Source organism: Apium graveolens, chromosome 7 (genome assembly GCF_009905375.1).
Source record: "Apium graveolens cultivar Ventura chromosome 7, ASM990537v1, whole genome shotgun sequence".
In the NCBI taxonomy this organism is placed as follows: Eukaryota; Viridiplantae; Streptophyta; class Magnoliopsida; order Apiales; family Apiaceae; genus Apium; species Apium graveolens.
Window position 1 is genome coordinate 127,285,589 of NC_133653.1, and position 23,475 is coordinate 127,309,063.

A 23,475-nucleotide genomic window follows, 5' to 3' on the forward strand; every position below is an offset into this window, starting at 1 on the left:
CTCAGCGCATCGGCCACTACGTTCGCCTTTCCAGGATGGTAATTTATCGAACAGTCATAGTCCTTGATCAATTCCAGCCATCTCCTCTGCCTCATATTGAGCTCTTTCTGAGTAAAAATGTACTTTAAACTCTTGTGATCCGTGTAGATTTCACACTTCTCTCCATAGAGATAGTGTCTCCAAATCTTGAGTGCGAACACTATGGCGGCTAGTTCCAAGTCATGCGTCGGATACTATAACTCGTGCGGCTTCAACTGTCTTGACGCATATGCTATTACCTTACTGTGTTGCATCAACACACAACCCAAACCCTTATGTGAAGCGTCGCTGAATATTACAAAATTCCCTTGATCATCTGGAAGTACCAACACCGGAGCTGTTACCAACTTCTGTTTTAACTCTTAAAAGCTATTTTCACATTCTGCACTCCATTCAAACTTTTGATTCTTTCTGGTTAACTTGGTCAATGGCGTGGCGATCTTCGAGAAATCCTTGACGAATCTTCTATAGTATCCGGCCAATCCTAGAAAACTTCGCACTTCCGTAGGAGTCTTTGGCCTCTCCCAACTCATAACTGCCTCAATCTTTGCCGGATCCACTTTAACTCCCTCATTTCCAATAACATGCCCCAAAAATTGAACTTCCTTTAACCAAAACTCACATTTGGTAAACTTGGCATACAACTTCTCTTGTCGGAGTATCTCCAATGCTATCCAGAGGTGCTGCTTATGTTCTTCTTCCGACTTAGAATAAATAAGGATGTCATCAATAAATACCACGACAAATTTATCCAAATACTTCTTAAATACTCGATTCATCAGATCCATAAATGCGGCCGGAGCGTTGGTCAATCCAAACGGCATTACTAGGAATTCATAATGCCCATATCTGGTCCTAAATGCGGTCTTGGGAATATCTTCTTCCTTGATCTTTAATTGATGGTATCCCGATCTCAAATCAATCTTCGAAAAGCATTTTGCTCCCTTTAAATCAAAAAGGTCATCTATCCTTGGTAGCGGGTAGCGGTTCTTGATCGTTACTTTATTCAACTCCCGGTAATCTATGCATAGACGCATACTCCCATCTTTCTTCTTCACAAAGAGAACAGGTGCTCCCCATGGCGACGTACTTGGTCGTATCACTCCCTTATCCAATAATTCTTGTAGCTGGCTCGCCAACTCTTTAATTTCTGCTGGTGCCATCCTATACGGAGCCTTTGAAACTGGTTCCGTGCCTGGAGCAAGGTTGATCTCGAAATCAATTTGTCGATCTGGTGGTAAGCCTGGTAGTTCGTCGGGAAACACATCGGGGAACTCATTAACTACAGGAATATCTTCCATGCTGGGGCTGCCTCTCTCTGAATCCACTACATATGCTAGGAACGACTCACAACCTTTTCTAAGTAACTTCTTAGCCTGAATAATTGTAAGAAATAGTTGCTCTTGCCTCTGCCCCTTAAATACTACCTTCTCTCCACTCTTCGTCTTTAAATACACTATTTTGGTCTTACAATTTATCTGAGCGCTATTCTCTCCTAACCAATCCATTCCTAAAATTATATCAAACTCTCCCAGCTTGAAGAGTATCAAGTCGGCTGAGAACTTATATCCCGAAATATCAATCTCACATTTTGGACAAAATTGATTCACAGGAATCTTCTCTTGGTTCGCAATTACCACATTTACTACCTCACTCATAACCATTTTATCACATTGGAGCTTATCAACAAAAGATTCTGATATGAAAGATCTTGTTGCTCCCGAATCAATCAATACTTTAGCTTTGACATTATTGAATAAAAGTGTACCTGCTATCACCTCAGAATTCTGAACAGCATCTTTCATCTTTAGATCAAATGTCCTTGCTGTTGCTTGCGGGGTTGGTGCGGGTGGTGGAGGTAATGCCAATACCTCAGCTGGCACGCTTGCACTGTTACTTGCCACGTTCATCAGAGCTCTGACTGGTCATGTTGCCTTACACTCCCTAGCCATGTGTCCAGTCTTCCCACACTTGTAACACGTAACTCCTGGCTTCGGCATCTTGCACTCGTTTGCCAAATGTCCCTTCTGATTGCACCTATAACAGGTCATACTCAGCTTATTGCATACTCCGGGGTGCCTTCTTCCACAGTGCTTGCATTCTGGCCTCTGGAACCTGTTTTCTCCAACTTGCCCTTGGCTTGCCTGATTGTTCCCTTTTGATTCTTGCCTTTTGCCCAAATTTCCCTTCCTTTGAAAATTTCCGCCCTTCTGGAAACCAATCCTCTTTACATTCCGATCTTGCGAACTTCTAGCTTCAGACTTTTCTCCATAAAATAGAACCTTCCTCTTCTTGTTATCCCTCTCTTTCCTTGACTGCATCCCATTATTCTCAATCAGAGCAGCTTTCTGTACTACTCCCGCATAAGTTTCAAGCTCAAACATAGCCACCCTATCTCTGATCCAAGGCTCCAATCCTTGCTGAAATTTCTTTGCTTTTTCTTCCTCAGTGCTAGTATACTTTGTCATAAACCTTGACAACTCAGTGAACTTCTTCTCATATTCCAGTACAGTCATGTTCCCTTGCTTTAACTCGAGAAATTTTAGCTCCATCTGATTCTGCATGTACTTAGGGTAATACTTGTCCAGAAATAACTTCTTAAATCTCTCCCAAGAAACCTGCTGAGTGACTTCCATAGCTTTTACTGATTCCCACCAATAGATGACTTCTCCCTTCAAGAAGTAAGTGGCATACGGCGTCTTCTGATCGTCTCCTAACTGTACCAACTCAAAAGCCCTTTCCATCTCCTTGATCCATGTGTTTGCTATCACTGGATCAGTGGTATCATGAAATACAGGTGGATTCACATTCTGAAAAGCTTTGAAAGTGACAATTTGTCTAGGTGGTACTGGTGGTTCAGGTGGTTGGTGTGGCTCACGGTTATCTTGGTTTTCAATTTGTTGTTGAAGAGTTAGTTGTTGTTGAGCTATAGCATTGGTTTGCTGTTGTAAGGTTTTCAGTAGTCGAAGAATGTTTGGGTCTGTGGTGAAGGTGGTTGTTGGGTTCTTCTTTTTGGGAGGCATGATCCTGAAATAAGAGTTGTGTCAAAACAGATATGAATGATAAAATGATTCGAGGGTATCGCATGGCATTCTCATTTACATATGGGGTCAAGTTTCCAAATTAAGCAGATATGATGATAAAAACATAAAATAACAGTTGAGAGCAAATGGAACAATAGAACATAATTATTGAAATTTTTAAAGGTCACAATACATAGGATTGGGACATAGTCTGATTCTAGGAATAACAGGCTTATTTAAAGGAAAGACGGAAACAACTGGGGATTCCATAGAGTCTGATAGTACAACAACATGAAAGGTAAATGGAAAGAACTAAGGCTCCACTCCATCTGAACGGGGCTTGGTAGTCTTTTCCTCTCGAAGCGTCTTCACAATGCTCTGGAGCTCATCCGCCACCATCTGAATGACATACTGGCTGGTACGGTCCCGGTGTGCTGGCATCTCCTCAAGCTTAGTGTTGACGTACTGAACCAAGGTCTCAAGTCTCGCAATCATCTGCTCTTTGGGCTTCCCTTCGTAGTTTCGGCTGTCCGGATACACGTTCTCCAGTCGGTCTATCAGTCGGTCGTACTTGCCCTGAAGCATGTCGAACTCGCGCCTCAACTCAGCATACACGGAGAAAGCAATAGTGTCGTCCGACCCAGAGGATGACGAGGAATGCGCCCTTTGCTGACAACCAATAAGAGGAGTATTAATAATAATTTACTTAACCTACTCTCTCGCATAATATCTATAACCTACACACAAATCCTATAACCTATTTGGGCTGTCCAGGGACTCTAAACCGTAGCTCCGATACCAAAACCTGTCACACCCCCAACTTAAATAGCGAAATAAATATAGCTATTACATCATTTTAATGAAGGATACACAACCAATCCAAGATCTTACAGTTTAGGGTTTGGAACAGCCCATCACTACCAGCTATTACATCTGATTACAAATACCGAATCCTCACAGCTATTATTACTTATTCTACCTGAGCTCGAACATAAGCATCAGCATTACAGGTCTTACGGGCAGTCTGCTTGAATCTAACCATAGCTGCTAGCTGTAATATCAGGGTAAAGCAAGAAGTGAGCCAAAAGCTCAACAAGTGCTAACAGTACAACGCAAAACATAAATCGAGATATACCTTTAGGAATGACAATGGAAAGACATAATCAATGATAACGAGAGATAAAACTTATGTGAGTTGGCATCATTTTGCTTGCATCAAAACAATTTTAAAATCATTCTTAATCAAAATCATTTTATGACGCTACGGATTACAGCCGGTGATCAGCCGCGAAGTAATCCCAAACCTCGCTGGGTTCTAAAACATTATTGGGAATCCCTAGGCAACTTTTAAGCCTAATATAAGTGTGGAAAGGACTCGCGTCTCAGTCCAGATCCACCATTCAAAGAAAACATTTATCCCCCTTTGGGACTGAAAAATCCACATTTTAATCATTTTAAAAACTGATGCCGATTTATGACGAAATCTCTTTCGACTGTAATCATTTTTATCAAGGGATTATAGATCAACTTGAAACACTGGAAATATGACACTAAATCTCAGGGCCATGATCCACTAGACTTTACTATATTAGGGTAATTGAGAGGTTTCCATAAACAAGAACTTTGACAAGGAAATTGAGCAAGGCTATTGGATAATATGAAAGAGTAATGCCAAACTAGGCTTAAAGCAATGGTTGTAGACAAGGTATAGGTATTAGAACATCAAGAAGATAAGCATCAATGGTTCCAATAGGATAGAGGTGTTAAAATATAAAGAAAGTGACCATCAGCTCAAGATATAACAGGGTATCAAGCTTTAGGGTAAGGATAGGGTTATCAAACAATCATGAATGAATTTAAGAAATGATTGGCTTTTAGGTATCAAGATAAAGTTTCTATCGAGGTTATTTCAAGAGTTGAATCAAAGCATCAGGGTGCAATATCAAGATTTCTCAGGGATCAATAGCATGATAATCAAAAGGATCAATAAAGTATTATAACAAATCTCTATTTTATCATGGCATTAAACTATCATGAAAGACTTTTGAACTACTTGCAATACGTACTCGAGGGTTCATGGCATCTCTATGTAACTCAAAGATAAACAAAAGATACGCTTGATTTAAATATATCAAAATGACTCAGGATAATTGCATCGATATATATATGAACTGTTTACAGTAAATACGAAGGTCAAGTTGAATCACTTGCCTTGAGATAGACTGGTCTGGTCTGACTGGTAGGAGCAACAACTGGAGCTTCACTCGACTTTTATGGCAAGTTTTCCCTCGTCTCGAGATCCTACATAAATAATAATAATCCTCATTATAATATATTCTTACCATCTTAACCTATTTACAACCCGAAATTAAACATGGATGGCACTTAGGCCTATACGCACTTAATTCATATCCACCATTATATTTTCAAATGTACACACGTAGCCACATAATCACATATCGTATATTAATACCAAATAACATCATATACACCATAATGCCACACTAGGCTTGGATGATCTCGACTCACCACTTAAGTCACTTGGTCGCTAACTAAACAAAGTCTTCAAATTTGGGCTTCCTAACTCAATGTGCCTTTCCTAAATTATCCAAAACCTATTGACCCTCACTTGTGCCTTTTGCTCTACTGACCTTATACTATCTAACAACTATGGTGGTCGACCTAATACTCACTTCTAAGTGTTCTAAAGCTATGTGATAAGTGAAAGTGCTCACTGGTGCAAATTTCAGAATGGTAACTAAGGTTTCTTGAGTGCATTAGACACTCTTAAACTACAAGTTTTTCTTCAAAATTTTTACACAAGACTCTCCTTACCTAAGGGCATCTCACAAGCTTGATGTGGCTCAAAGGCCTGGCTTGGGCCTTCTTGGGCCTAAGCTAAAAGTCCAAGGTTCCCCTGTTTTTCTGGGCAGAAAATGCCCTGACTTGAATTATCTTGTGACACATGGTTCTAGCTCATATCCTATGAACTATGGTCGGAAAAACTTCTCTGACATACCCTCTAACTAAGGCCCAATTGGGCCTAATGAGGGCCTACCCATGACATGGCCAAATCTCCCTATTTCTAAGTTGCAACAAAACTGTCCCCTGCTGGACAGATTTTGTTATTCTACTTGTGCACCTAACCAAATGACATGCAAACCTCCAACCAACTCCTAAAACCTATTATATACTCCCCATACTAACTTCTGGTAGCTTGGGCCTCAAAGTGCACATCAATGACATGGTCAAAACTCACTCTAAACCTCAGGGCACTAAACTGATTTTTCTGCAGAAACTATAACTCTCATTTTTCCAAGGCTTTGACTTGACAAACCTATCTAACAACAACTCAAAACTTAAACAAAGACTTATACATGGTATTCTACTGAACTAACTCCCTTTTTCTCAAAATAATCTTGGTGAGATCATCCTTACCTAAGGTGCAACTATGGCAAAACAAAAGAGACTACTCTTTACAAATCACAAACCTTTATGCTCTTGAAGCAACAAGATATATATATTTTTTTTATAATAGATAACCACGAATTATTACCATGCAATAAGAAGTATAAATCAATATTAATACATTATTCCTACTGAAATTAAGGCTCACTAACAACATGAATCTAAATGATCAAAACTTCCAAAAAAAAATCAAAAGTGATTTACATGCATGCATGCTTTCGGATCTTTCAAGCCAAAGCAACATGATTTCCAAATAAATTTTTATCATAATTCAACATGCAAGCCTAACATGGATTACAACTAAATGATCAACTAGCATGCAAAAGGGTTTTATCAAGCTTTTACTATAAAATTCACGTTATCATCACAAAATACACAAAAATGTAACAAGGCAACAAAACACCATCCATTCGACTCCTATCAAGTCATGGCCGAATGGATTAGGGTAAGAACAACATTTCATAAGTGTAACACTCTTATGTCTAGCCATTCTTGACCCTATGATACTATATCTCATGGTGAAAGCCTTAGATTCACAAGAATCAAGGAGGTTCACTTTGAGTTTAACAAAAATATCACCATGCAAGGTCAAAACATAGGTTTTTCACTCTAAACTTTTGAAATATATATAAGAATAACATATAGGGAGTAAAATTACTTGGATATAAGATAATTGTTTGAGTGAGAGTTGAAGAAAGAAGGGGATGGGGCTCGGTTTTGGTGGTTGCCGAGAGGGGAGGGGAAAAACCGAGAGGTGAGGGAGGAGGGAGGGAGAAGAGAGTGAAGTGGTGGGGTGAAGTGAGGTGATGATCACTTCTTGGACTTGTTTTTATGCATTGATTTGACTATAATGTGAGTGGGTTTGAGATTTTACAAGAGTAACCCTCCAATATAGTAAGGTAGATTTGCATGCAAGGGTAAAGGGGTAAATTGGTTAGCAAAATGTGAGTTAGTGGGGTTGAGAATGTCTTCTTTGCCCTTTGATTAAATAGAAGAGAGTTTGCATGCAAGGTTATTCATGTAATTTGATAAATATGACAACTAAAATTTATAATGATTTATTTTTATAAAATAAAATACAAGTTCAAAAATTATAAAATTTATACCATAAATTAACTTGTATTTTTAGAGACTTTATAAAATCATTTTCAAAATTTGTGAACAAAATGCCTTTTAAAAGAAGATTTTTCCAAAGCTTAGAATATTCCTTATAAATCAAAAATAAAGAAATTAAATAAACTCTTGCTTTGAAAAATCATATACTACCCAAAGCAAATTTATAATGCAGAAATTTTCACTCACACAAACGTACAATCATTGAATATATTTTCATTTGACTTAATATTATACCAAATTCACAAATAATATTACATAAAATGCCGGTCGTAACAGTCATAAAAGGAATATAATATATTGAGAAAGGTTAAGGGAACCTAAGTAATAAGATCCCGGGTATGATCCCTCAAACGATAAACGAAAACGAAAGTTAAGCGAACCGTATAACAGATCAGCGGTCATTAGGCAAACAATTAGAAGCTAATCAAAGAGATTAGTGGGGATGATGTTATCCAACCAATAGAAAGAGGACAAAGGAGGGATGATGACATCATAAAGTGATGCAAGCATGACATAAGAAGGAAAGAAATGTGGTGGAATATTAACCACACAAAACCAAGGTTAATTTGGTAATTAACCTAAAACAAATCAAATAAGCAACCAACCAAAACAAATTAAAACAAAAACACAAAACATTTCATCTTCTCCAAGCTTTACTCTCGGCTTTTTACTATTTCAAAGAAAAGAATTTTCAAAATCCAACTTCAAGGCTTCCTAAATTGGTAAGATAATTCCCTAGTATTCCTTATGCATAGTTATGGCTATTCTATGAGTTTAAGCCTCCAAATCATTCACAATCTTCTTCAAGAAATCAATGAAGAAGACAATGAATAGTGACTTCAAGAATTTTAACTTGATTTTCTTGTTTTTCCTTTAAGATCCAAGCATCCCTAAGTCATCTCAAGGCTTCTTAAGGCTTCCTAGCTACTCACACCACTTCAAGGAAGGTATATCATCTCCAAACCCTAGTTTTACTTTGTTAAATAGGATGATTTTAGTTGTTATGGTGATATAGTAGCTTCATGCTTGTTGGTTTAGAATTTGGGTTGGAGTGGTAGTGAAATGGATGGTGAATCTTGTTGTTTTGGTTAAAAGAACTTAGGTATAGTTAAATTCAAGCTTAAGCATAAGTATAAATGTTAATATTGAATTGATTGGGGCTGTTATGATGTGGTATGGATGGAGTTTGGATTGGGATGTGATTGTGGCTTTATTATGGGTTATTTTGGAATGGTTTAAATTTGGGAAATCGCGTAAACATAGCCGTCGTAATGCCCGATTTACCGTAGACTGTTTTTGTTCTTACCATGAGAACCCTTGAACTCACTGCTATATTTTGACCATTGCCATGTTTAGATAGTTCATGTTACGAGCTTCATTTTGATATGTGGTTCGTTTGATTCCGATGAACGGTTTAGGAGAAACGGCCGTTTTAAGTAACGACGTTTCGCGAACGAAACCTTACCCCTCGCCTTACTTTGAAACATAGGTTAAAGACCTTAAATGACTAATTGAAGTATTAAAAATTTATGTAAGGTGTAATAGGCAGTTGGTAAGACACTTGCGAAAGAATTGCCTTAAAACTCGTAATGGTTAATTTATTAAAAATGGTGGAGCCGAGGGTACTCGAGTGACTTAAGAGTATCAGTAAGCGCAAAACGAGCGTTAGAGTCTGAGTTGGTTAGAGTATAGATTTACAAGTGACTTTGGTTTAATTCCAACTTACTTGTTGCTTATAGGTTACCAGACTCGTCCCGAGCCATTCGTAACCCCCAGTCGCTCAGGCAAGTTTTCTACCCGTTATACTGTTGTTGTGATGTATATGTGTATATGCATGATCTTGCGATAAATGCATATTTGTTATTAGCAAATTCTTGCGACATATTGTAGCATGTGATATGGTATATATGCATGCCTGTTTCATATTTTTGGATTATATATCTGTTGGTTAAAATGCTTACAGTTGCATAATACCTATGCTAGAGATAAGCGGTATTTGAATTTACCCTTAGTATAGGGGATCAAAAGGTGAACATATTTCTAAACCGGGAGTCGATGTTCCCGAGTATAATATATATATTTTTATATATATGGTTATAGTTTTCAAAACTATTAATCGAATAAGGTTTATTCGATAACTTTAACTTTATATTATTATTGAATATTATTTCGAATATTCATCCGAGGACTTATGACTCCTTTATTTTATTATTGAATATTATTTCGAATATTCATCCGAGGACTTATGACTCCTTTATTTTATTATTGAATATTATTTCGAATATTCATCCGAGGACTTATGACTCCTTTATTTTATTATTGAATATTATTTCGAATATTCATTCGAGGGCTTATGACTCAGTTTATATTATTTAATGATTAATAATTGAATATTCATTTGAGGATGTATGACTCCGTTAATTTATTTAATGAATATTATTTATAATATTCATTCGAGGTATTATGACTCCGCTTATTATTTAATAATATTTTTTATTTTATTAAAGAATAATGCTTCGATAATCAAACTTATTTTCGATTATTCAAATAAAGATAGTACTTTCGTATAAGTATATCTTTGGTTATTTAATACTCATTTCAAGTATAAGTCTTACAACTTCTACTTCAATTATTTGTATAAAGATTATTCTTTATGGGAATATTATTTAAATAATAATATTCAGACATTTTCTAAAATATTGGGACTGATTTACTTCATTAAATCAGCATTACTCCAAACACTCTTTAAAGTGTTTTCGAGTCTTCAAAATGATTTTTAAAAGTTAGAGCGGATCCCAAAACTCATTTTTATATTTAAGATCTTCCTTTTTAAGGGGATTTAAATACTCGCTCAAAACCTGAGGGATCCGGCTCTGTGGTGTATTTTATATTCGCAACAAGGTTGCAGTTTTGGTAAATGAATTGATTACTTACCCAACGTTCGGGAAGTAAGTCCATCTATTTGAGTCGGCATAAGCAACATGGGCTCAGTGGGCGTCCATGATAGTGTAAGTGGCTCAGTGGGAGTCCATCAAATGCATAAGTGGCTGAGTGGCAGTTCAGCATAATGTCCTATTGCGACCAGGGTGATGACCAGTGGGGAATTCGTCCATCTACTAGTAGAAAAGGTTACTTATTGGTATCTTTGCCTGATCAGCAAGATATCAGGTTTATGCCAAAATTTGTTTTCTTTCCAAATTTATTGGATATTGCAATTCTGTTCATACTTTACATGACAGAGGTTTTCAGGAAACGTATGTATATATATAGGTGTATATATATATCGGGACTTAATGAAGTATATCATAACTTCATTTCCTTCAAAATATTTCAAAGATTAAATCTATTCAAGTCTTATCTTGTAGTCTCATCAGTGTGATGAACTTTTGAAACTAATTATAACTTGAACGGTGGTAGTTCAAGTAGTATTTGGAAAAGATATAAGTATATTGGAGTACCTTGTAACTTCATCTTTTAAACTTATATCTAGAAAATGATTATCTTATGCATGACAAAGATTTTCAGAAAAACGTTGAGACAAGGTTAGATATATGAGATCACCTTGCAACGATATTTTTATACAGTTATACACTGGAACTCTGTGTGTATTATGCATGGAAGAGGACTTCCAAGATTTTGAAAAGTATATATGTATATATACTGAATATTTTGCGACTTCATCGCATTAAGATATCAGACTTGGTTCATTTCTTTTGACCAAGACTTTCATGAGTACTATGAGAAGGCTCATATATTGTTAATCATTATACATATTATTTTGGTGGGCTTGCTGCTCACCCTTGCTTTCTTCTTTCATCACACAACAACAAATAGAAAAGATGAACATGACCAAGCTCCCGATTCGCAAGTGATTAGGAAACGTTCCGCAGTTTCCTATAGGCGTTGATGTCGCTGTAGCTGAGGTAGGAACTACCAATAGGCTAGGCTTTCAACGTATGATGTACCAGACTTATGTATAATTATGAATTGTAATAATGGCAAAGAAATGTAAATTTATTCAGAAACCTTTTTAAGGTGTATTGACATATAATTATGGAATAAAACGACTTGTGATTATTTTTTTGGATGTTCATCTCTGAGACTATAACGTGTGGTGTGTGTGTTTATTGTGGGGTCACAGTACAGAGTAGTTGATTGTGTATTAAGATTGGGTGTTATTAAGGGAAATGGAACTCGTGACAACCCGGATCCCCGACCCCGGATTTGGGGGTGTTACAAGTTGCTGCCAAAATTTTCTTAAAAATATAATTGTAAACCTACGTATTTATATTATACGTGTTACCCCCATTTGTGTTCGGATTATGTGATTACGTGATTATGTGTATCATAAATATACGAGTCGGTTTATCGGATTGGGTAATTAGGATCTGAGGTTATCAAGCATGTCAGTATAACTGAATAGGTTATTCTGTATTTGTAGATCCCAGTCGAGTTTCCCCAGGACCGAAGTTAGCGTGAAAGCTACTTAGGGTTTTGTAAAGCATTGCAAGGCAAGTACCCCTGACCATTCTTTTATGGTTCAGTACGTATGAATAGCTAAATGCTTTATTTTCGTAATGGAACAGAAACATTTTAAGTTACGTATCCCCTGTAGTTATAAATCACTGTTTTTAAATTGTTTTGAGGAAAAGTAACTTCGAAAGGTACTTATCTCGAATGAAATGATTGCAAAATGGATTTTATATGTGTGCTGGCAAAATAAATGATTTTAAAATGAGATAGGTACAAGTGTTTTGAAAACTGGATAAAACGGTCTGATATGGGATACATTGGGGCCAGAGTAGGCCTATTGAGGTGGCATAAGAGGTTAATTCGGTTGTGCGCAATATAAAACCGATTAGTCTAGCAGGTCAGAGACCTAGCTAGTCTCTGAGTTCCGGAACAGGTAAATGGGATGGCAGTTAGAGCCGTCTGGTGTTGATAGCCTGATCAGCTGTCTTCACATATCTGCTACGTATCTGATTTGGATTTGTGATTCTTGTAAGGGTATAAGTAGTTGATACAGCGGTTTTATAAAAGTGATTAGCATGCTAAAATTGGACTCTGGTATTTACACAACACACTACTATGTTGTTTTGATAAAGCATGCTAGTTAGTGATATACAGTTATCTCCGATTTTCATTATATAGCATGATATCATGATTACAGCTTTGTTCCTATTATTGTTACATTACTGTTTTATTCCGTTATTCATATGTTGGTACTGCTGAGCGATTATGCTCACCCTTGCAAACTGTCATGTATATCTCGTAGATGCCTAGAAGACCATTCAGACAGACCCGTGTTCCCGACCCTTCAGGACCCGACTCCTTTGAGGTAGTTTGTATCAGGCCATGAGGTCTGATGAGTTGTTGAATAATCTTAGAGTGTGTTAGATGTTGAATAAATGGTTTGTAATAATCAGAACCTGAATTATACTTGAACCTGGATCGGATCTTGGTTTGGGGTCAAGTTAATATATTTTAATTGTTACGACCGGCATTTTCGTGTAATATTAATTGTGGATTTGGTATAATATTAAAGCCGAATAAAAATATGTTCAATTATTGTACGATTGTGTAAGCGAGAATTTCTGCATTATAAAATTTTTATGTGTAATACATGATTTTTTTTCAAAGCAAAATTTTAATTATTTCCTTTACTTTTGATTTATAAGGAATATTCTAAGCCTTGGAGAAATTTTCTTTTAAAAGATATTTTGTTCACAAATTTTGAAAGTGACTTTATAAAATCTCTAAAAATCCAAGTTATTTTATGGTATAAATTTTATAATTTTTGAACTTGTGTTTTATTTTATAAAAATAAATCTTTATAAATATAATTAGCAAATTCCATAGTTATCCTTGCATGCAAATTCCTTCCATACATTCCAAAAGGGCTAAAGAGTCAATAACCACCCCACTAACTCTTATTTCCTAGCCAAATACCTTCTTTACCCTTGCATGCAAATTCAACCAAGTTCAAGTGGAAGGCTAATCATGTCAATTCCTAATTCCACTCACTTTTGCCAATACAAAAACCATAAGACAAGCAAAGTCATGATCATTTTTACTCATCACCCACACCACACTCACTCTTCTCTCCCTCCTCCTCCCTCACTCTCGGCTCTCTCTCTCTCACTCTCGGCCTTTAGCCGAGAACCACCCCTCCCCATTTTTTTTCATTTCTCCACCAAGCTTCTACTCTTTATACAAGTAAATGTTATCTTCCATACCATGATCATTCATATTTCAAAGAGTTTTGAGTAGAAAGTTTAAGTTTAAGGGTTGCATGTAAAGGTTTTAGTGAAACTCAAAATACAATCTTGATTCTTATGGATTTAAGGTTGTTTTTGAGAGGACTACAATGAATGGATAAGTGCCAAGTCTTGAGAAGGAAACTCTTGATGATTTAATGGCCATTTCCATCCATTTCATTCGGCCATGACCATATGGGAGCCGAATGAATGGTCCTTGAAATCATTCTTGTTGTTTTGTTCAATTTTTGCATGTTTATGTGATAATGACTTGAATTTTGTGGTGAAAATTTGATAAAACTCCTTGCATGCTAAGTGATCATCTAGGTATACCTTATGCTAGGCTTGCATGTCAATTTTAAGATGGAATATATGTAGAAAATATGTTGTTTGGTTTGAAAAACCCGAAGGCATGCATGCATGTGGAATTCTCTTAGTTTGTTGTAAGATTTTGATCATTTGGAAAAGATTTTGTTAGTGAGCCTTAATTTCAGTAGGAATAATGTGATAATATTGATTTATGCTTCTTGTTGCATGGTAATAAATTGTGGTTATCTTTTATAAAAATATATATCTTGTTGTTTCAAAAGCATGAAGATTTGCGATTTGTTAAGAGTAGTCTCTTTCGTTTTGCCATAGTTGCACCTTAGGTAAGGATGATCTCACCAAGGTTATTTTGAGAAAAAGGGAGTTAGTTCAGTAGAATACCAAGTATAGGTCTTGGTTTAAGTATTTAGTTGTTGTTAATTGGGTTTGTCAAGTCAAAACCTTGGAAAATGAGAGTTATAGTTTCTGCAGAAAAATCAGTTTAGTACCCTGAGGTTTAGAGCGAGTTTTGACCATGTCATTGATGTGCACTTTGAGGCCCAAGCCACCAGAAGTTAGTATGTGGAATATATAATAGGTTTTAGGAGTTGATTGGAGGTTTGCATGTCATTTGGTTAGGTGCACAAGTAGAATAACAAAATCTGTCCAGCAGGGGACAGTTTTGTTACAACTTAGAAATAGGGAGATTTGGCCATGTCATGGGTAGGCCCTCATTAGGCCCAATTGGGCCTTAGTTAGAGGGTGTGTCAGAGAAGTTTTTCCAACCATAGTTCATAGGATATGAGCTAGAACCACGTGTCACAAGTTAATTCAAGTCAGGGCATTTTCTGCCCAGAAAAAAACAGGGGAACCTTGGACTTTTAGCTTAGGCCCAAGAAGGCCCAAGCCAGGCCTTTGAGCCACATCAAGCTTGTGAGATGCCCTTAGGTCAGGAAAGTCTTGTGTAAAAATTTTGAAGAAAAACTTGTAGTTTAAGAGTGTCTAATGCACTCAAGAAACCTTAGTTACCATTCTGAAATTTGCACCAGTGAACACTTTCACTTATCGCATAGTTTTAGGACACTTAGAAGTGAGTATTAGGTCGACCACCATAGTTGTAAGATAGTATAAGGTCAGTAGAACAAAAGGCACAAGTGAGGGTCAATAGGTTTTGGATAATTTAGGAAAGGCACATTGAGTTAGGAAGCCCAAATTCGAAGACTTCGTTTAGTTAGCGACCAAGTAACTTGAGTGGTGAGTCGAGATCATCCAAGCCTAGTGTGGCATTATGGTGTATATGATGTTATTTGGTATTAATATACGATATGTGATTATGTGGTTACATGTGTACATTTGAAAATATAAAGGTGGATATGAATTAAGTGCGTATAGGCCTAAGTGCCATCCATGTTTAATTTCGGGTTGTAAATAGGTTAAGATGGAAAGAATATATTATAATGAGGATTATTATTATTATGTAGGATCTCGAGACGAGGGAAAACTTGCCATAAAAGTCGAGTGAAGCTCCAGTTGTTGCTCCTACCAGTCAGACCAGACCAGTCTATCTCAAGGCAAGTGATTCAACTTGACCTTCGCATTTACTGTAAACAGTTCATATATATATCGATGCAATTATCCTGAGTCATTTTGATATATTTAAATCAAGAGTATCTTTTGTTTATCTTTGAGTTACATAGAAATGCCATGAACCCTCGAGTACATATTGCAAGTAGTTCAAAAGTCTTTTATGATAGTTTAATGCCATGATAAATTAGAGATGCGTTATAATATCTTATTGATCCTTTTGTTTATCATGCTACTGATCCCTGAGAAATCTTGATGTTGCACCCTGATGCTTTGATTCAACTCTTGAAATAGCCTCGATAGAAACTTTATTTTGATACCTAAAAGCCAATCATTTCTTAAATACATTCATGATTGTTTGATAACCCTATCCTTACCCTAAAGCTTGACACCCTGTTATATACTGAGCTGATGATCGCCTTCTTTATATTTTAACACCTTTATCCTATTGGAACCAGTGATGCCTATCTTTTGATGTTCTAATACCTATATCTTGTCTACAACTGTTGCTTTAAGTCTAGTTTGGCATTACTCTTTCATCTTATCCAATAGCCTGGCTTAATTTCCTTGTCTAAGTTCTTGTTTATGGAAACCTCTCAACTACCCTAATATAGTAAAGTCTAGTAGATCATGGCCCTGAGATTTAGAGTCATATTTCCAGTGTTTCAAGTTGATCTATAATCCCTTGATAAAAATAATTACAGTCGAAAGAAATTTTGTCATAAATCGGCATCAGTTTTTAAAATGATTAAAACGTGGATTTTTCAGTCCCAAAGGGGGACAAATGTTTTCTTGAATGGTGGATCTGGACTGAGACGCGAGTCCTTTCCACACTTATATTAGGCTTAAAAGTTGCCTAGGGATTCCCAATAATGTTTTAGAACCCAGCGAGGTTCGGGATTACTTCGCGGCTGATCACCGGCTGTAATCCGTAGCGTCATAAAATGATTTTGATTAAGAATGGTTTTAAAATTTGTTTTGATGCAAGCAAATTGATGCCAACTCACATAAGATTTATCTCTCGATTATCATTGATTATGTCATTCCATTGTCATTCCTAAAGGTATATCTCGATTTATGCTTTGCGTTGTATTGTTAGCACTTGTTGAGCTTTTGGCTCACTTCTTGCTTTACCCTGATATTACAGCTAGCAGCCATGGTTAGATTCAAGCAGACTGCCCGTAAGACCTGTGATGCGGATGCTTATGTTCGAGCCCAGGTAGAATAAGTAATAATAGCTGTGTGAGGACTCGGTATTTGTAATCAGATGTAATAGTTGATAGTGTTGGGCTGTTCCAAACCCTAAACTGTAAGATCTTGGATTTTGGTTGTGTAGTACTCATTAAAATGATGTAATAACTATAACTATTTTGCTATTTAAGTTGGGGGTGTGACAGGTTTTGGTATCAGAGCTACGGTTTAGAGTCCCTGGACAGCCCAAATAGGTTATAGGACTTGTGAGTAGGTTATAGATACTATGCGAGAGAGTAGGTAAAGTAAATTATTATTAATACTCCTCTTATTGGTTGTCAGCAAAGGGCGCATTCCTCGTCATCCTCTGGGTCGGACGACACTATTGCTTTCTCCGTGTATGCTGAGTTGAGGCGCGAGTTCGACATGCTTCAGGGCAAGTACGACCGACTGATAGACCGACTGAAGAACGTGTATCCGGACAGTCGAAACTACGAAGGGAAGCCCAAGGAGCAGATGATTGCGAGACTTGAGACCTTGGTTGGGTACGTCAACACTAAGCTTGAAGAGATGCCAGCGCACCGGGACCGTACCAGCCAGTATGTCATTCAGATGGTGGCGGATGAGCTCCAGAGCATTGTGAAGACACTTCGAGAGGAAAAGTCTACCAAGCCCCGTTCAGATGGAGTGGAGCCTTAGTTCTTTCCATTTACCTTTCATGTTGTTGTACTATCAAACTCTAAGGAATCCCCAGTTGCTTCTGTCTTTCCTTTAAATAAGCCTGTTATTTCTAGAATCAGACTATGTCCCAATCCTATGTACTGTGACCTTTAAAATTTCAATAATTATGTGCTATTGTTCCATTTGCTCTCAACTGTTATTTTATGTTTTTATCATCATATCTGCTTAATTTGGAAACGTGACCCCATATGTAAACAAGAATGCCATGCGATACCCTCGAATCATTTTATCATTCATATTTGTTATAACACAACTCTTATTTCAGGATCATGCCTCCCAAAAAGAAGAATCCAACAACCACCTTCACCACAGACCCAAATATTCTTCAACTACTGGAAACCTTGCAACAGCAAACCAATGCTATAGCTCAACAACAATTAACTCTTCAACAACGAATTGAAAACCAAGATAACCGTGAGCCATATCAACCACCTGAACCACCAGTACCACCAAGACAAATTGTCACTTTCAAGGCTTTTCAGAATGTGAATCCACCTGTATTTCAGGATACCACTGATCCAGTGATAGCAAACACATGGATCAAGGAGATGGAAAGGGCTTTTGAGTTGGTACAGTTAGGGGACGATCAGAAGACGCTGTATGCCACTTACTTCTTGAAGGGAGAAGTCATTTATTGGTGGGAATCAGTAAAAGTTATGGAAGTCACTCAGCAGATTTCTTGGGAAAGATTTAAGAAGTTATTTCTGGACAAGTATTACCCTAAGTACATGCAGAATCAGATGGAGCTAAAATTTCTTGAGTTAAAACAAGGGAACATGACTGTACTGGAATATGAGAAGAAGTTCACTGAGTTGTCAAGGTTTGTGACAAAGTATACCAGCACTGAGGAAGAAAAAGCAAAGAAATTTCAACAAGGATTGGAGCCTTGGATCAGAGATAGGGTGGCTATGTTTGAACTTGAGACTTATGCGGGAGTAGTACAGAAAGCTGCTCTGATTGAGAATAATGGGATGCAGTCAAGGAAAGAGAGGGATAACAAGAAGAGGAAGGTTCCATTTTATGGAGAAAAGTCTGAAGCTGGAAGTTCGCAAGATCGGAATGTAAAGAGGATTGGTTTCCAGAAGGGCGGAAATTTTCAAAGGAAAGGAAATTTGGGCAAAAGGCAAGAATCAAAAGGGAACAATCAGGCAAACCAAGGGCAAGTTGGAGAAAACAGGTTCCAGAGGCCAGAATGCAAGCACTGTGGAAGAAGGCACCCCGGAGTATGCAATAAGCTGAGTATGACCTGTTATAGGTGCAATCAGAAGGGACATTTGGCAAATGAGTGCAAGATGCCGAAGCCAGGAGTTACGTGCTACAAATGTGGGAAGACTGGACACATGGCTAGGGAATGTAAGGCAACAGGACCAGTCAGAGCTCTGATGAACGTGGCAAGTACCAGTGCAAGCGTGCCAGCTGAGGTATTGGCATTACCTCCACCACCCGCACCAACCCCGCAAGCAACAGCAAGGACATTTGATCTAAAGATGAAAGATGCTGTTCAGAATTCTGAGGTGATAGCAGGTACACTTTTACTCAATAATGTCAAAGCCAAAGTATTGATTGATTCGGGAGCCACAAGATCTTTCATAACAGAATCCTTTGTTGATAAGATCCAATGTGATAAAACGGTTATGAGTGAGGTAGTAAATGTGGTAATTGCGAACCAAGAGAAGATTCCTGTGAATCGATTTTGTCCAAAATGTGAGATTGATATTTCAGGATATAAGTTCTCGGCCGACTTGATACTCTTCAAGCTGGGAGAATTTGATATAATCTTAGGAATGGATTGGTTAGGAGAGAATAGCGCGCAGATAAATTGTAAGACCAAGAGAGTGAATTTAAAGACGAAGAGTGGAGAGAAGGTAGTATTTAAGGGACAGAGGCAAGAGCGACTATTTCTTACAATTATTCAGGCTAAGAAGTTACTTAGAAAAGGTTGTGAGTCGTTCCTAGCATATGTAGTGGATTCAGAGAGAGGCAGCCCCAGCATGGAAGATATTCCTGTAGTTAATGAGTTCCCCGATGTGTTTCCCGACGAACTACCAGGCTTACCACCAGATCGACAAATTGAGTTCGAGATCAACCTTGCTCCAGGCACGGAACCAGTTTCAAAGGCTCCGTATAGGATGGCACCAGCAGAAATGAAAGAGTTGGCGAGCCAGCTACAAGAATTATTGGATAAGGGAGTGATACGACCAAGTACGTCGCCATGGGGAGCACCTGTTCTCTTTGTGAAGAAGAAAGATGGGAGTATGCGTCTATGCATAGATTACCGGGAGTTGAATAAAGTAACGATCAAGAACCGCTACCCGCTACCAAGGATAGATGACCTTTTTGATCAGTTAAAGGGAGCAAAATGTTTTTCGAAGATTGACTTGAGATCGGGATACCATCAATTAAAGATCAAGGAAGAAGATATTCCCAAGACCGCATTTAGGACCAGATATGGGCATTATGAATTCCTAGTAATGCCGTTTGGATTGACCAACGCCCCGGCCGCATTCATGGATCTGATGAATCGGGTATTTAAGAAGTATTTGGATAAATTTGTCGTGGTATTTATTGATGACATCCTTATTTATTCTAAATCGGAAGAAGAACATATGCAGCATCTCTGGATAGCCTTGGAGATACTCCGACAAGAGAAGTTGTATGCCAAGTTTACCAAATGTGAGTTTTGGTTAAAGGAAGTTCAATTTTTGGGGCATGTTATTGGAAATGATGGAATTAAAGTGGATCCGGCGAAGATTGATGCAGTTATGGGTTGGGAGAGGCCAAGGACTCCTACGGAAGTGCGAAGTTTTCTAGGATTGGCCGGATACTATAGAAGATTCGTCAAGGATTTCTCGAAGATCGCCACGCCATTGACCAAGTTAACCAGAAAGAATCAAAGGTTTGAATGGAGTGCAGAATGTGAAAGTAGCTTTCAAGAGTTAAAACAGAAGTTGGTAACAGCGCCGGTGTTAGTACTTCCAGATGATCAAGGGAATTTTGTAATATTCAGCGACGCTTCACATAAGGGTTTGGGTTGTGTGTTGATGCAACACAGTAAGGTAATAGCATATGCGTCAAGACAGTTGAAGCCGCACGAGTTAAAGTATCCGACGCATGACTTGGAACTAGCCGCCATAGTATTCGCACTCAAGATTTGGAGACACTATCTCTATGGAGAAAAGTGTGAAATCTACACGGATCACAAGAGTTTAAAATACATTTTTACTCAGAAAGAGCTCAATATGAGGCAGAGGAGATGGCTGGAATTGATTAAGGACTATGACTGTTCGATAAATTACCATCCTGGAAAGGCGAACGTAGTGGCCGATGCGCTGAGTCGGAAGGAAAGATTGAATGCAATGATAACATCAAAAGAGTTATCTGAAGAAATCGGAAAATTTGAATTGGAACTTTGTGCTTATGGGGAAGTCAAAGAAGTTTGTCATGCAATGACCTTTCAGCCAATACTACTGGAAAAGATAAAGAAGTATCAAGAGGAAGTAATGGAAAAAGAGAAAAATCAGTTATCTGGAGAAGAGATTAATACTAAAAGGGATGAGCAAGGAATACTAAGGTTTTCATCCAGAATATGGATTCCCCATGTATCTGAATTAAAGAATGAGATCCTCCATGAAGCCCACCATTCGAAATTCTCAATCCACCCGGGAAGCACCAAGATGTATCAAGACTTAAAGAAGAACTTTTGGTGGCCAAATATGAAGCGAGACGTGGCAGAATGGGTTGCGAAGTGCTATACTTGTCAGAAAGTAAAGGCAGAACATCAACGACCAAGCGGGTTAATTCAGCCCCTGAAGATTCCAGAATGGAAATGGGAAAATATCGCTATGGACTTTATAGTAGGACTACCGCGAACAAAATCCGGACATGACGCAATATGGGTTATAATTGATCGTCTTACGAAGTCGGCGCATTTCCTTCCAATAAATGAGAAGTCGTCACTGGACAAGTTGGTTCATCTGTATGTGCACGAAATCGTATTAAGGCATGGAGTACCTGTATCAATAGTTTCAGACAGAGATCCCCGATTTAACTCAAGATTCTGGAAGCAATTCCAGGAATGTCTTGGCACGAAGTTGAATATGAGCACGGCGTATCACCCGCAGACTGATGGCCAGAGTGAAAGAACAATTCAAACAATTGAAGACATGTTGCGCAGTTGTGCAATCGATTTTGCTGGAAGTTGGGACGACCACCTGCCATTAATTGAATTTTCATATAACAACAGCTATCATTCCAGTATCGGCATGCCACCATATGAAGCTTTGTACGGGCGAAAATGTAGATCACCAACAAGTTGGGATGAAGTAGGAGAAGGAAGAATTCTCGGCTCAGAATTGGTACAACAGTTGCATAACTCAGTCAAGTTAATTCAGAAAAGGTTGCTTGCTGCTCAAGATAGACAGAGGAAGTATGCGGATCCAGCGCGTAAGGATGTTCAATTCCAAATTGGCGAAGCTGTGTTGCTAAAAGTGTCACCTAGGAAAGGGTTGATAAGATTTGGCAAGAAAGGAAAGTTAGCACCTAGATACGTAGGTCCTTTTGAGATTTTGAGTCAAGTAGGAAAGGTGGCCTACGAGTTGGCCTTACCACCTCAGTATCAGCATGTGCATAATGTGTTCCATGTGTCGTTGCTTAAGAAGTACAATCCTGACGCTAGCCATGTGATAGAATATGAACCTGTAGAAATTCAGGCAGACCTGTCATTTGTGGAGCAACCGGTTAAAGTACTCGACTGGCAAGTAAAGAGTCTTAGAAATAAATCAGTAAAGTTAGTGAAAGTACTTTGGAGGAACCCTAAGGTCGAAGAGTCGACTTGGGAGTTAGAGTCTGATATGCGTTCCCGGTATCCTCATCTGTTCTCTTAGATTCTGGGGGCAGAATCCCTTAAGGGGGAGAGGATGTTACGACCGGCATTTTCGTGTAATATTAATTGTGGATTTGGTATAATATTAAAGCCGAATAAAAATATGTTCAATTATTGTACGATTGTGTAAGCGAGAATTTCTGCATTATAAAATTTTTATGTGTAATACATGATTTTTTTTCAAAGCAAAATTTTAATTATTTCCTTTACTTTTGATTTATAAGGAATATTCTAAGCCTTGGAGAAATTTTCTTTTAAAAGATATTTTGTTCACAAATTTTGAAAGTGACTTTATAAAATCTCTAAAAATCCAAGTTATTTTATGGTATAAATTTTATAATTTTTGAACTTGTGTTTTATTTTATAAAAATAAATCTTTATAAATATAATTAGCAAATTCCATAGTTATCCTTGCATGCAAATTCCTTCCATACATTCCAAAAGGGCTAAAGAGTCAATAACCACCCCACTAACTCTTATTTCCTAGCCAAATACCTTCTTTACCCTTGCATGCAAATTCAACCAAGTTCAAGTGGAAGGCTAATCATGTCAATTCCTAATTCCACTCACTTTTGCCAATACAAAAACCATAAGACAAGCAAAGTCATGATCATTTTTACTCATCACCCACACCACACTCACTCTTCTCTCCCTCCTCCTCCCTCACTCTCGGCTCTCTCTCTCTCACTCTCGGCCTTTAGCCGAGAACCACCCCTCCCCATTTTTTTTCATTTCTCCACCAAGCTTCTACTCTTTATACAAGTAAATGTTATCTTCCATACCATGATCATTCATATTTCAAAGAGTTTTGAGTAGAAAGTTTAAGTTTAAGGGTTGCATGTAAAGGTTTTAGTGAAACTCAAAATAC